The sequence below is a fragment of the Panthera tigris genome, chromosome B2 (assembly GCF_018350195.1).
Source record: "Panthera tigris isolate Pti1 chromosome B2, P.tigris_Pti1_mat1.1, whole genome shotgun sequence".
Taxonomy (NCBI): domain Eukaryota; kingdom Metazoa; phylum Chordata; class Mammalia; order Carnivora; family Felidae; genus Panthera; species Panthera tigris.
In genome coordinates this window covers 78,931,921-78,944,049 of record NC_056664.1, presented here as the reverse complement: position 1 = coordinate 78,944,049, position 12,129 = coordinate 78,931,921, and the positions used below count along the sequence as shown (strand labels likewise).

Here is a 12,129-nt window from a genome sequence, read left to right as displayed (position 1 = left end):
TAATATTCTTGCCCATGGTAGAGTTAAATTTGGCCAAAGCAGTATTTAAAGTGTGTAATTTGATAAATTTTGAACTTCTTAACACTTGTGAAACCATCGCTGTAGTCAACATAAGGAACATATCCATCACCCCTAAAAGTTTCCTTGTGCCTCTTTGAAATTCCTCACTCCTGCCCTTCTTTTTTCCCTTCCAGTCTCCAGGCAACCACTGATCTGATTTGTGTCATCATAGACTAATTTGCATTTTCTAGAATTTTATATAAATGGAATTATACATTATTTCTCCTGTCCCTCTCTCCTCCTTTTCCTCTCCTAGCCTCTTTGACGCAGCATAATTATTTTGAGATTCATCCATGTTGTTGCACTTACAAATAGCTCATTCTTTTTATTGTTACAGTAGTATTCCATTGTATGGTAATAGCACAGTTTCTTTATCCTTTCACCTGTGGATGGACATTTGGTTGTTTCTTTTTGGCTGCTTTGAGCATTTGTATACAAGTCTCTGTGTGGATATATACTTTTCATTTCTCTTGGGTAAATACCTAAGATGAGAATGGCTGGATTAAATGGCGGTTGTATGTTTAATATTTAAGAAATAACCCAAGTGTTTCCCAACCAGTAGGGTGTGAGATTTCCTTGCAATGGCCGTTTTAGTCATTCTTATGATTACAGGGTGGTATTTCACTACAGTTTTATTTTGCATTTCTGTCATGGCTACTAATGTTGAGCATCTTCTCATGTGCTTGTTTGTCATCTGTTCATCTCTAGTGAAGTGCATGTTCAAATCTTGCCATTTTTTAAATTGGGTTGTTTTTCTCTTTTTTTACTGTTGAGTTATGAGCATTCTTATATCTTCTGGATATAAGTCCTTTATCAGATTTAAGATTTGCAGCCTTTCCCCCAGCTATGGCTTGTCTCTTCATTCTCTTAAACAGGCTCCTCGAAGAGCAGAGTTATTAATGTTAATGTTTATAAGTTTTTCCCCATGGCTCATGCTTTTGGTACTGATCTAAGAAATGTTTGCCTAACCAAAGTCACAAAGATTTTTCTCCTTTGTATTCTGGAATCATTACGGTTTTAGATTTTACATTTAGATGTAATATCTATTTGCGTTAATTTTAATATAAGATTCAAAGTTCAAGGTATAGAGGAATGTCGAACCCCCCATCTTTTTGGCACGTGGATATCCAGTTATTCCAAAACCATTTTTAAAAAAACTATTCTTGCCACCACTGAATTGTCTTTGCATCTTTGTTGAAAATCAATTGACTATGTGTGTGTGAATCTATTTCTGGACTCTGTTCTGTTCCATTGATTTTCGTGTCTACCCCACCACCAATACCACACTATCTTATTATTGTATCTCTATAATAAGTCATGGAGACAGGTAGGGTAAATCCTCCAACCTTGTTCTTTTCCAAAGTTGTTTGACTAATTAGGTTCCTTTAATTTCCATACAAATTTTAAAATGCCAAATTCTCTAAAAATGCCCACTAGAATTTTAACTTGTATCATGTTAAATCTATAGATCAATTTGAGGTGAAATGATATGTTAACAATACTGAATCTTTTAATTCGTGAAGACCACATATTTCTCCATTTATTTAAATCTTTAATATTCCTCAACAGTATTTTGTTTTATTAAATTGAACTTTTTCATTTTTCATAGATTTATCCACAAATATTTTATATTTGTGGTGTTATAAAAGTGTTTTTTTAACATTTTTATAAAGAATTTTTTGCATAATTTTTGTTTACAATTAATGCAGGAAAAAAGTTTTTTTTTTTAGTTGAAATATTATTAACATACAATGGTATGTTCATTTCAGGTGTACAATATAATTATTCACCTGTGCTGTACATTACTCAGTGCTTATCACAATAAGTGTACTCTTAGTCCCTTTTATCTATTTCACTCCTTCCATCCCCATTCCCCCACTTCGCCTCTGGCAACCACCAGTTTGTTCTCTGTATTTAAGAGTCTGGGTTTTTGTTTGTCTCTTTTTTTTTTCTTTGTTTATTCATTTGTTTCTTAAATTCCACATATGAATAAAATCATTTGGTATTTGTCTTTCTGTGACTTACTTCACTTAGCAAAATATCTTCTAGGTCTATCCATGTTGTTGCAGATGGCAGTGGCAAGATCTCATTCATTTTATGGCTGAGTAATATTTCAGTGTGTGTGTGTGTGTGTGTGTGTGTGTGTGTGTGTGGTGGTGGTGGTGTATGTGTGATACACCACATTTTCTTTATCCATTCATTTGTTGATGGGCACTTGGTTGCTTTCATAATGCTGTGATAAACATAGGGATGTATATATCTTTTCGAATTAGTGTTTTTATTTTCTTTGGGCAAATACCCAGTAGTAAAATTACTGGATCATATGGTAATTCTGCTTTTAAATTTTTGAGGAACTTCCACAGTTTTCCATAGTGACTGTATCAGTTTGCATTTTTGCCAACAGTGAAAGGTTGCCTTTTTGTTTTGTTGATGGTTTCCTTAGTGTGCAAAGCTTGTTATTTTGCTGTAATCCCTCTGAAAATACCAACAGAATTTTTTATAGAACTAGAAAAAACATTACTAAAATTTGTATGGAATCACAAAAGACCCCAAATAGCCAAAACAATCTAGAGAAATTTAACAAAGCTGGAAGTATCACAATCCCAGATTTTAAGATATACTACAAAGCTGTAGTAATCAAAACAGGATACTACTGGTACAAAAGTAGACACAGATCAGTGGAACAGAATAGAGAGCCTGGAAATAAACCCATGCTTATATGATCAATTTAATACAGAAGAGACAAGAATATACAATGGGAAAAGACAAGTCTCTTCAATAGATGTGTTGGGAAAACTGGACAGCTACATGTGGAATAATGAAACTGAACCACTTTCTTCCACCCGACACACAAAAAAAACCTCAAAATGGATTAAAGACCTAAATGTGAGGCCTGAAACCATAAAACTCCTGGAAGAAAATAGAGGCAGTAATTGCTTTGACATTGACCATAGAGATATTTTTCTAGATATAAAAGTATTTTTTATTTCAATTTCTGGTTGTTCATTGCTAGTATATAAAAAGATTTTTATGTGTTTACTTTAAATCCTGCAGTTTTACTATACTCAATTATTCTAGTCCTTTTTTGCATATTCATAGGATTTTCTGCATAAATGATTATGCCATCTACTATAAAAGACAGTTTTCCTTCTTTCTTTCTGATCCGGATGCTTTTTACTGCTTTTTCTTGCCTTACTACATTGACTAAAGCCTACACACAGAGTTGAATAGAAATGGTGAGAACAGACCTCCATGCCTTATTTATGATCTTTGAGGGAAAGTGTTCGATCTTTCATCAAACATTGTTTTTATAGTAATATTACTTAAGGGTTGAATCCTAGATTCCATCTAGGCTTTCATGTAAGAAGTGGAATAATGTTATGAACTTTAAAGTAGTAATATAAAGGACAGTTTGAGATCATCCTTTCTTGTTATTATAACTTTTTGTTAATATTTTCTTATAGGCCTATAAAATTTGTTTTATGTTTTTTGTTTAGTTTTCTGATTTTTCCTCACATTTGTGTCTTGGCTCCATGAGTTGTTTCTTGTTCCAGTTGAGGGGTATGAGTTCAAATTCCTTTCTACCTGTGTAAATAACATATATTTTTATGCTTTGAAAAACAAGGATTTTTGAGAAAAGACTGAGCCTGAATAGAGGATATAAAAAATATTTAATGTTGAGGAGGTTTAGTAACATTATTGGACTTTCTTAATGAAAAATCTTATTTTGGTTACCATAGCATCAGCACCTCTTTAAATACCTCCACTCATGTAATTTAAATAAAAACACTCTCAAAAGTTCATCATCAGGATCTTAACTTGTGGACCCTCTTGAACTTTTATTCTTTCTTAAGTAATGACAAGCATTCAGGTACATTTGTCTTCTTCCTTTTTTAATGTCCCTGGAACATGAGTTGGCAAGAGTTTCTTCATAAACCTCTCTCACTATCCTGTTCACCGAATTCAATAGTATTGCCAGGAATCCTAATAAGTTTCTGCAGGAACATTTTGAAAGCCTAATTTTTTTCTGTCCATTGGTTTGGAAAATCCTGTTTTTCCTTATTAGAACTGAAATAACTAAAAAGTGAGAGGCTTGTATTATATATTTAGGGAGGGGTAGAATTTGTGTGTGTGTTACATGTTTCAAAAACATAGTTTAATATATGTATGAGGTTAATTCCTCCGTCACTCACCTGATTTATTAACATAACATTTTCTTTATCCAGGCCCTTCCTGACAAGCTCAGTGACAGAGGTCAATCCTTTGTCAACCCTTTATGCCTAGATAATCAACTCAAAAGAAAAGGGCCCATTATTGTAGGGCACCTTTTCCCTTTGATGTTGCTGTCAGAAAGGTTTCTCTCATAAACCGTGCAAGGATTTCTTATCTTTATTAATTATTCAAGTTCCTTCATAATTCTTATGGTGTCTTTAAAAATGCTATATAGATCTTTACCTAATTAGAATATTTATAAGTTAACTGGAAAACAATTAAAAAAATCATAGTTTAAATGACTGAGATTAGACTAGAAATTTAAGGTTCATTTCCTCCCTTACCTTGCACCTGATTCTTTGGACATGAAATACCAATACTTGTTAGATTCATTTCTCTCTCATTAAATAAACTAAGTGTAATGATACAGTGTTGTGTGGCATAGAAATCAGATAAACCTTTAATAAATGGAAACTGGTTTGCTTTCCTTAAGAGCAGATTAGTTGAATTTTTTTGGTAAATAAGTTAGGAAACTGTGCACTTGAATATTTAGGAAAAAGAATTATTCACTAACATCACAGATCTAAGTTTTGAGTGGCTTGGTGTTGGAGGCTCTTTTTATTAGATACATTTTACAGTTGTATTTCTAAAAAGCAGCTCCATTTTATAAAGATGAAAGAGAGAAAAATAAAAACACAAAAAGGATAATAGATATTTGGACCAATGTTAAATGAGTTCAGAAATTGCTGTAGCATGACAAGAGATACCTGCACTATTAATGTATAACATAAGTCATTACAACCATTCTCACACACATACACACCCTTCCATTATTACCCATCTTTTAGTTCTAGTTTCTTAGCCAAGTCCTAGATAAAGACACAAATATATACAAACATGTGACTTCATTATAGTCTTAGACTAATACATCTTCATACTAGTTTCAGGTTTTACTGTTTTTAGGGGAAGTTTTTCCAACTTAACCTTTATTTCTTAACAACTTCCATAAGTCATTCTTTTCTCAAACAACCTCAGTCCTTGTGTAGATAAGTTTCACCCAAGGCAGTGACTCTCTTTTCAGATCATTAATTCCTTTCAGAATCCTATGAAAGCTGTGGACCCTCTCTCTAGAAAAATGTACATGCACGCACTTCTATTTATAAGTTCAGAGAGTTCATGGACTCTATTGAAGGTTATTTAGGGACCGCAAATTAAGAACCCTAAAAAGTGAATAAAATATGTTTTCCCAGATTTTTCAATTAACCAAAAAGGTATTGAAAGCATATACATTTAAATTTTTAGGGGGAGTTTGTCATCTTGATTTTAAACATGCATGATTGTCTTTTGTTTTATCCTAAAATATAATAAACTAAATAAAACACTGATCATTTGATGAGTTGTCATTCAGAGTCAGGAACTGCCTCACATATTCACCGCTATTGTTTTGTGCTATAAATGAAGCAGATTTCACCCTCATCCAAGACTAACTTCTTTTAACTTTATTGACATTAATGTTCTAAATGTACTAGGTTATACATGACTTAATTTTTCTTAAGAGATACAGTTCATTATACCTTTATATGCAGTCTTTGAAATTAAAAAGGGGAGTTTTGATTAAAGCAAAATTTTGCTTAATTTCTATTTGTATCCTTTCAGGCTGTCAGAAGTTTTTCAGAAATCCCTTATTTGGGGGGATGGTATTTCCATATATCTTTATGTAATACCTTTGTCTTAATTGTATGTATATAAATTGTTATTCGTAGCTTATTTTTATAGACATGTTCAAGTTTAAGTAATAGTTTACAATTTATCCTTATTATTCTGTTTTGTTTTCTAGAGAGTCTCACAGTCTAGTAAAAATCTTAATGCTATTTCTGTAGGTTTCTAGTCCTGGAGGCTCTACTTAGCAGCCAGAATCCATAAAACCAAGAAGAATTGAAGCCTGTCAACATCACTTTTAATCAACTCAGGGGTTGTTCTGGAAAGACTCAAGGCCACAGGGCTGTCCCTCCCTGCAGGGGTTGGTATTAGTTGCCTCTTCCAGCTCTGACAGCCTAAGAAGTGGGAGAGGCTGTGAGGCTCAGTCAGACAGTTTCCACTTTGACACTGCAGAATGGCTCAAAAATGTCCTCTGTATTTTAACTATGAATTCCACACAGCAACCATATGTGAAAAGTAAAGAATATAACCATTATTCTGAGGCAGTTATTTTATAGTCAGTACAGCTAAGTTCTTGCCTTAGATCCTGCTTCCATCCTTCCCGAGGAACGGGGTGCCATTCGTCACAGTCTCCTACTCCAAGCTTTTGGAGCTTGAATTTTTAAAAATCTCTTTATAGCCAAGGAAATACAGTATTGGTGTTTGCATTCATATGCATATGCAACAGATGCAAATAAATGGTGATCTCTTCATTTTTGAAAGCATATTTGGAAATTCATACCATCCCTCAGACTTTTTTCTCTTAAAAAAAAAGTAGAATATTTTTTTCTTTAAGGTATATAGAGTTCGGATTGTCGTTTGTTACTTAAAAATATTTTTGAGATTGCTAGTGACTTGGCAGTTTTAATTTCTTGGGTTGGTTAAATTTATAAAGGTCAAGTGGGGACTCTGAATTATTAAAAGACTGAAAAACACTAAGAAAACTAATTTGACTGATCTTTTAGAAAATATTGGAGTTTAGGAAATAATATATATATCAGATCAGCACTTTTTACTAAAAGAAAATATTTAGCATCCATGTTTTAAATTTCTAAAATGTCTGAAGTATTACATCAGGTAAAGATGTAGTCCTTAAAACTGAGTATTCTAGTTTAGTAGCTTCCAAATTTTTGACTATGACCTGTAGGAAGGTAAGAAATGTATTTCTATTGAGATTCTGTTCTACACATACATATATTTATATACACACAATGTAGACTGGAATTTCAAAGTAAGTGTGATGCAATAGTTACTTCCCATTCTGTTCTGTTTATTTTTCTATTTTTTTTTTAAAGTGTTTATTTGGGGCGCCTGGGTGGGTCAGTCGGTTGGGCGTCCGACTTCGGCTCAGGTCACGATCTCGCGGTATGTGGGATCGAGCCCCGTGTCGGGCTCTGTGCTGACTGCTCAAAGCCTGGAGCCTGCTTCAAATTCTGTGTCTCCCTCTCTGACCCTCCCCCGTTCATGCTCTGTCTCTCTCTGTCTCAAAAATAAATAAACGTTAAAAAAATTTTTTTTTTTAAAAATAATAAAAGTGTTTATTTTAAGAGAGAGAGAGCATCTGCGCATGTGCAGTTGCATGTGTGAGGGTGGGGCACTCTGGCAGGGAAGGGGCAGAGAGAGAGAGAGAGAGAGAATCCCAAGCAGGCTCTGCACTCTGTGGGGCTCGATCCCACGAATCTTGAGATGACCTGAGCCGAAATCAAGAGTTGGATGCCCAACCAACAGAGCCACTCAGGAACCCCTGATTTGGTTTTTAAATGCTGGTCTTAACCCATTAAATTGACTTCTCTCTTGGAATATGGGTCACGACTCAGTTTGGCAAACTGGCAAACACTGCTGCAGGGTAGGACTTGTCCAGCTCATGCTGCCTTAAGATTCTGGCAGCAGACTGCCATCCTTCTGCAGTGCAGATGATCATGAGGAAGCTTACCTGCCCCTGAGTTGATGACAGCCCTCTGAGTGGCTTTGGAGGGAGAAGAAAATGATAAGATGTCATAGTTGTTGGGAGGAGGGAGGAGGAAAGTAGAGAAAAAGGTAAATGAGAAATGAATTAAGATGTTTCATACAGCCAAGTAAAGCTATTTTCTGTTTTAAAAAAATTCATTCTCAAGAACAGAAGGGAGCCTTCCACGCCTACTCTGTCTTCCAAGTAATTTCATGTATTTTGAGGATAGAGAAAGAAATAAAGGTAACATCTCCCCTAGGAGAAGAAATTGGAAAGAAATGGAGATAGGTGAGAAATTGAGAGAAAGCAATGGAATCAGATCTGGATTTGTGCAACATATTCATTGAATAATGGCTAAATTTTCTTTAATACTGTAAGAAGAGGCACATTTTCAGTGTCTCATATGTAGTAATAAGGGAAGACATGGTTATCCCTTTGTTGAAAACAGATTCAAAGCGTGAGAGAAGCTTTAAAAAAAAAAAAAAAAAACCCCTCATGGAAGCTAAAAGTCTTCCTACCTGTATGCAATAGCTCTTAAGTCTCTGACAACTTTTTCTCCTGCATACTTGCTCACAAAGTGCTTCAGGGTTACTGCAGGGCTGTCAGGTGAGCCCATGTTGTAACTTTCTGGATGTTAAAATCATGCATTGTCTACTAACAAGTCACACAGTAACTGCAGAGTAGCCTTCTAACAGGTATTCATAGTAGTAGTTATCCTGCCATATTTACCACAGTGGTTTTGGCAGCATTATTGCCAAAATTTAGTAACACGTAAGGCCTGTCTGTAGTCACACATTTCAGTTTTAGTGTTCTTATCTTCCTGTCCTTAGAATACTTGTCTACAAGACGATAAGCCCTGTTGACACTGGTCTTGTACAATTCTAGATCCTCAGCATTTGGTATAGTGCCTGAGACATAAAAGCACATAAAATAGATACTTGTTACCATTATTATTGAGGATGCTTAGACAACCGAGTGTTATTGTTGTTTATAGAGGTCTGATATAAAATTTCATTAGTTTTGGGTGTCATGACACAATGATTCGATATTTGTGTACATTGAGAAATGATCATCACCAAAGCCTAATTAACCCCCATCACTGTACATAGTTGTACAAATTGTTTTTTCTTATCATGAGAACTTTTAAGATTTGTTCTCTTAGCAACGTTCAGATATGCAGTGCAGTATTACCAAGTATAGTCACCATTCTATGCATTAAATCCCAGTGACTTATTCATTTTATAACTGTAAGTTTGCACCTTTGACCTCCTTTACCTATTTCATCCACTCCCACCCCACCTCTGGCAACTACCAGTCTGTTCTCTCTATCTAAGAGCTTGGTTTGGCTTGGTTTGGTTTTTGTTCTTTGATGTTTTTTTTAACTATTAAGTATTTGCCATGAAATCATAAAGTATTTAGAACTCTGGCTCTAACATACATATTTATATTTAGTGCCTTAGAACGTTATTTTTCTAAACATCTTGAGTTGGGATATCTTTGAGGCAATATAAATTAATTTTATTTTCTAATTTAAGATTGTGGTTGTAAATTATTAACATCAGTAGCTTTATTTGAAATGTAGATTTTATGAATACATTATTCTGAGAACATTTTAAATATAGTTCTCAAATTATTTTCCAATTAAGAAAGTTAGCATTTTTCTTAGCTGGAAATTCCAGTGACTTTCATTCTCTCTTGAGCCAGACACTTTATAGACAAATGTTAGAAATTATTTTAGCTTAGTTATATCAAGCTTAGTTCTTCTTAAATGTGGTTTGGAGAGAAAAAGAATAAGCAGTTCTTTTTTGTAATTTTGAAATGTTCTCAGAGAAGTGAATGATACTATATCATGCATGTTTAGGTATTTGTAATGCAGTAGCCCTCCTATTTTGGTGAAAGGAAATAACATGGTATTTCTCATCCCCTTGTGTTTTTTCCTACCAATATTTCACTTCCAAAACGAAGTAGTTCTCTGACTGGAATTTCAAAGGCACTGATAACCATTTCAGTACAAAAGGTTACACCTAAAGTGACTATGAAGTCATATTTCAGACAAATAATTCCAGTTTCTGATCTAGATTTCTATGAGACCTCTAGAAATTATATATTTTACTTTATTCCCACCAAACATAAAAATAATTTCTCTAGGAGTCCGTTATGAATACTCACACATCTTCTTGCCCAATAAAGTTTCAAAAAACAACCTCCCCTCCTCAGTTGCCAAGAATACAGAAAAGACCCATTTCATGTGTCTGTGACCATGAATCAGGCAGTTGGGAAAGCTCCAGATTGCTCGTCTTTTTTGGCTCTTCAACAACAGTAACAAACGCAGAAACTCTGAGACTAGATAATACAAATCAGTAAATGTTGCCAAGATTTTAATTGGCAGTACTAAAGTTGCTACTTTGAGCACCTTCAGAAGTTTGAAACCGCTGCATGAAGTGACTCCTTGTCCTAAATAAATACTGTGGGACATGGATAGGAGGGATCTTTAATTTTCTAAAACAAAAATACAGAAGTATAGTCCAGTAAATCTAATACTCTTTTAAAATAGCTTTTTATAAATAGTGAGTTAAATATTCATTTTCTCCATATCCCCTAGTTTTATTATCTGTAGAATTATTTGTCCGAAAGTAAAAATGACAACTCTATAGTTTTAGCAATTCACAAATCATGCTAAATGCAATGCAAGATAAGGTTTGGAGAAACTTTTACAAATTTAAGTTTAACATTACAAATATAGGTCAGCATTGAGGTACAATTTGAATATTTACGGTTTTACTAAAACATTTTATTAATTAATATTAATATTAATATTTAAATTCTTCTCTATAGTGTCACCAGATCAGAGCATTTCTGATACCCAAGAAATAGTTTCACAGGTGATCATTCATCTGCTAAATAATATGTTGTTTCTGATATTAAAGTACTTTTATTTTATTTATTTATTTATTTTTAAATGTTTTATTTTTATTTTTGAGACAGGGACAGAGCATGAACGGGAGAGGGTCAGAGAGAGAGGGAGACACAGAATCTGAAACGGGCTCCAGGCTCTGAGCTGTCAGCACAGAGCCCAACGCGGGGCTCGAACTCACAGACAGCGAGATCATGACCTGAGCCGAAGTCGGCCGCTTAACCGACTGAGCCACCCAGGCGCCCCTTAAAGTACTTTTAATTAAGATTTCTTCTAAGACTTAAATCTTATAACACTCAAAATATTATCAGTCAGCATACATTATATACACATTCTTTTAAAAATACCTACCTATTCAGGGGCGCCTGGGTGGCTCAGTTGGTTGAGCGACCGACTTCAGCTCAGGTCATGATCTCATGGTTCGTGAGTTCTAGCCCCGCGTCGGGCTCTGTACTGACAGCTCAGAGCCTGGAGCCTGCTTCTGATTCTGTGTCTCCCTCTCTCTGCCCCTTCCCCACTCATGCTCTGTCTCTGTCTCAGAAATAAACATTAAAAAAATTTTTTTTAATAAATAAAAATACCTATTCAGAATCTATTTGGATAGACACCTGAAATTACATTTTGGGTTATTTACTGTCCAGAATCTGTTCTCAATATATTGCAATATTTTAATATCAGATTTTATTTTCTAAGTCTTAGTTAAATAAAAGAAGTTATCTAGTGCAAAATTCATTTAATGTAAACTTTTTGTTTGCTTGTTTGTTTTGGGCAAAGGGGCTTAGACTTTAAGAAACAAAATAAGAGTATTTAAGTTTAATGTATACCTAATGTATAATAATTTTTCTCATTTATCATCAAATATTGTAACCATATGATATCTCTTTGGGCATCTCATCTTTTTTCTTCTTTGTCAGTATTTGAAAACTTTCTATCATGAAAAAGGAAAAAATAGGATAATTAATTTCTTTAAAACTGAAAACACAGTTTTAGTACTGTTATCAAGCAAAAAAAATATTACAGACAACATTTGTTGAGCACTAATGCCAGGCACTGTTCTAATTAATTCTGAAACAATATATAAAGTGCAGGTACTTTTAGCATTTCCAGTTTTACAGATTAGGAAGACCTAGAAGGCTGAGTAACAAATCCAAGATTATGTTGCCAACAGGTAGCAGTTATTGCCTTCTATGGAGTATTATTTAAGTGTCTAGTATTTAGTGTATACTGTATAGTTACTATTTATGTTGCATTATTATCATATACAATATTATTATAGTCCTTGAATTCCTTCTGAGTT

At 34.1% G+C, this 12,129-nt stretch overlaps 1 protein-coding gene across 2 annotated transcripts in view; it reads left to right on the top strand.

Annotated features, from left to right (window-relative positions):
• Positions 1 to 12,129, top strand: part of RNGTT (RNA guanylyltransferase and 5'-phosphatase) — a 333,772-nt gene that overhangs the window by 281,274 nt on the left and 40,369 nt on the right. The gene's annotated exons all lie outside the window — the stretch shown is intronic.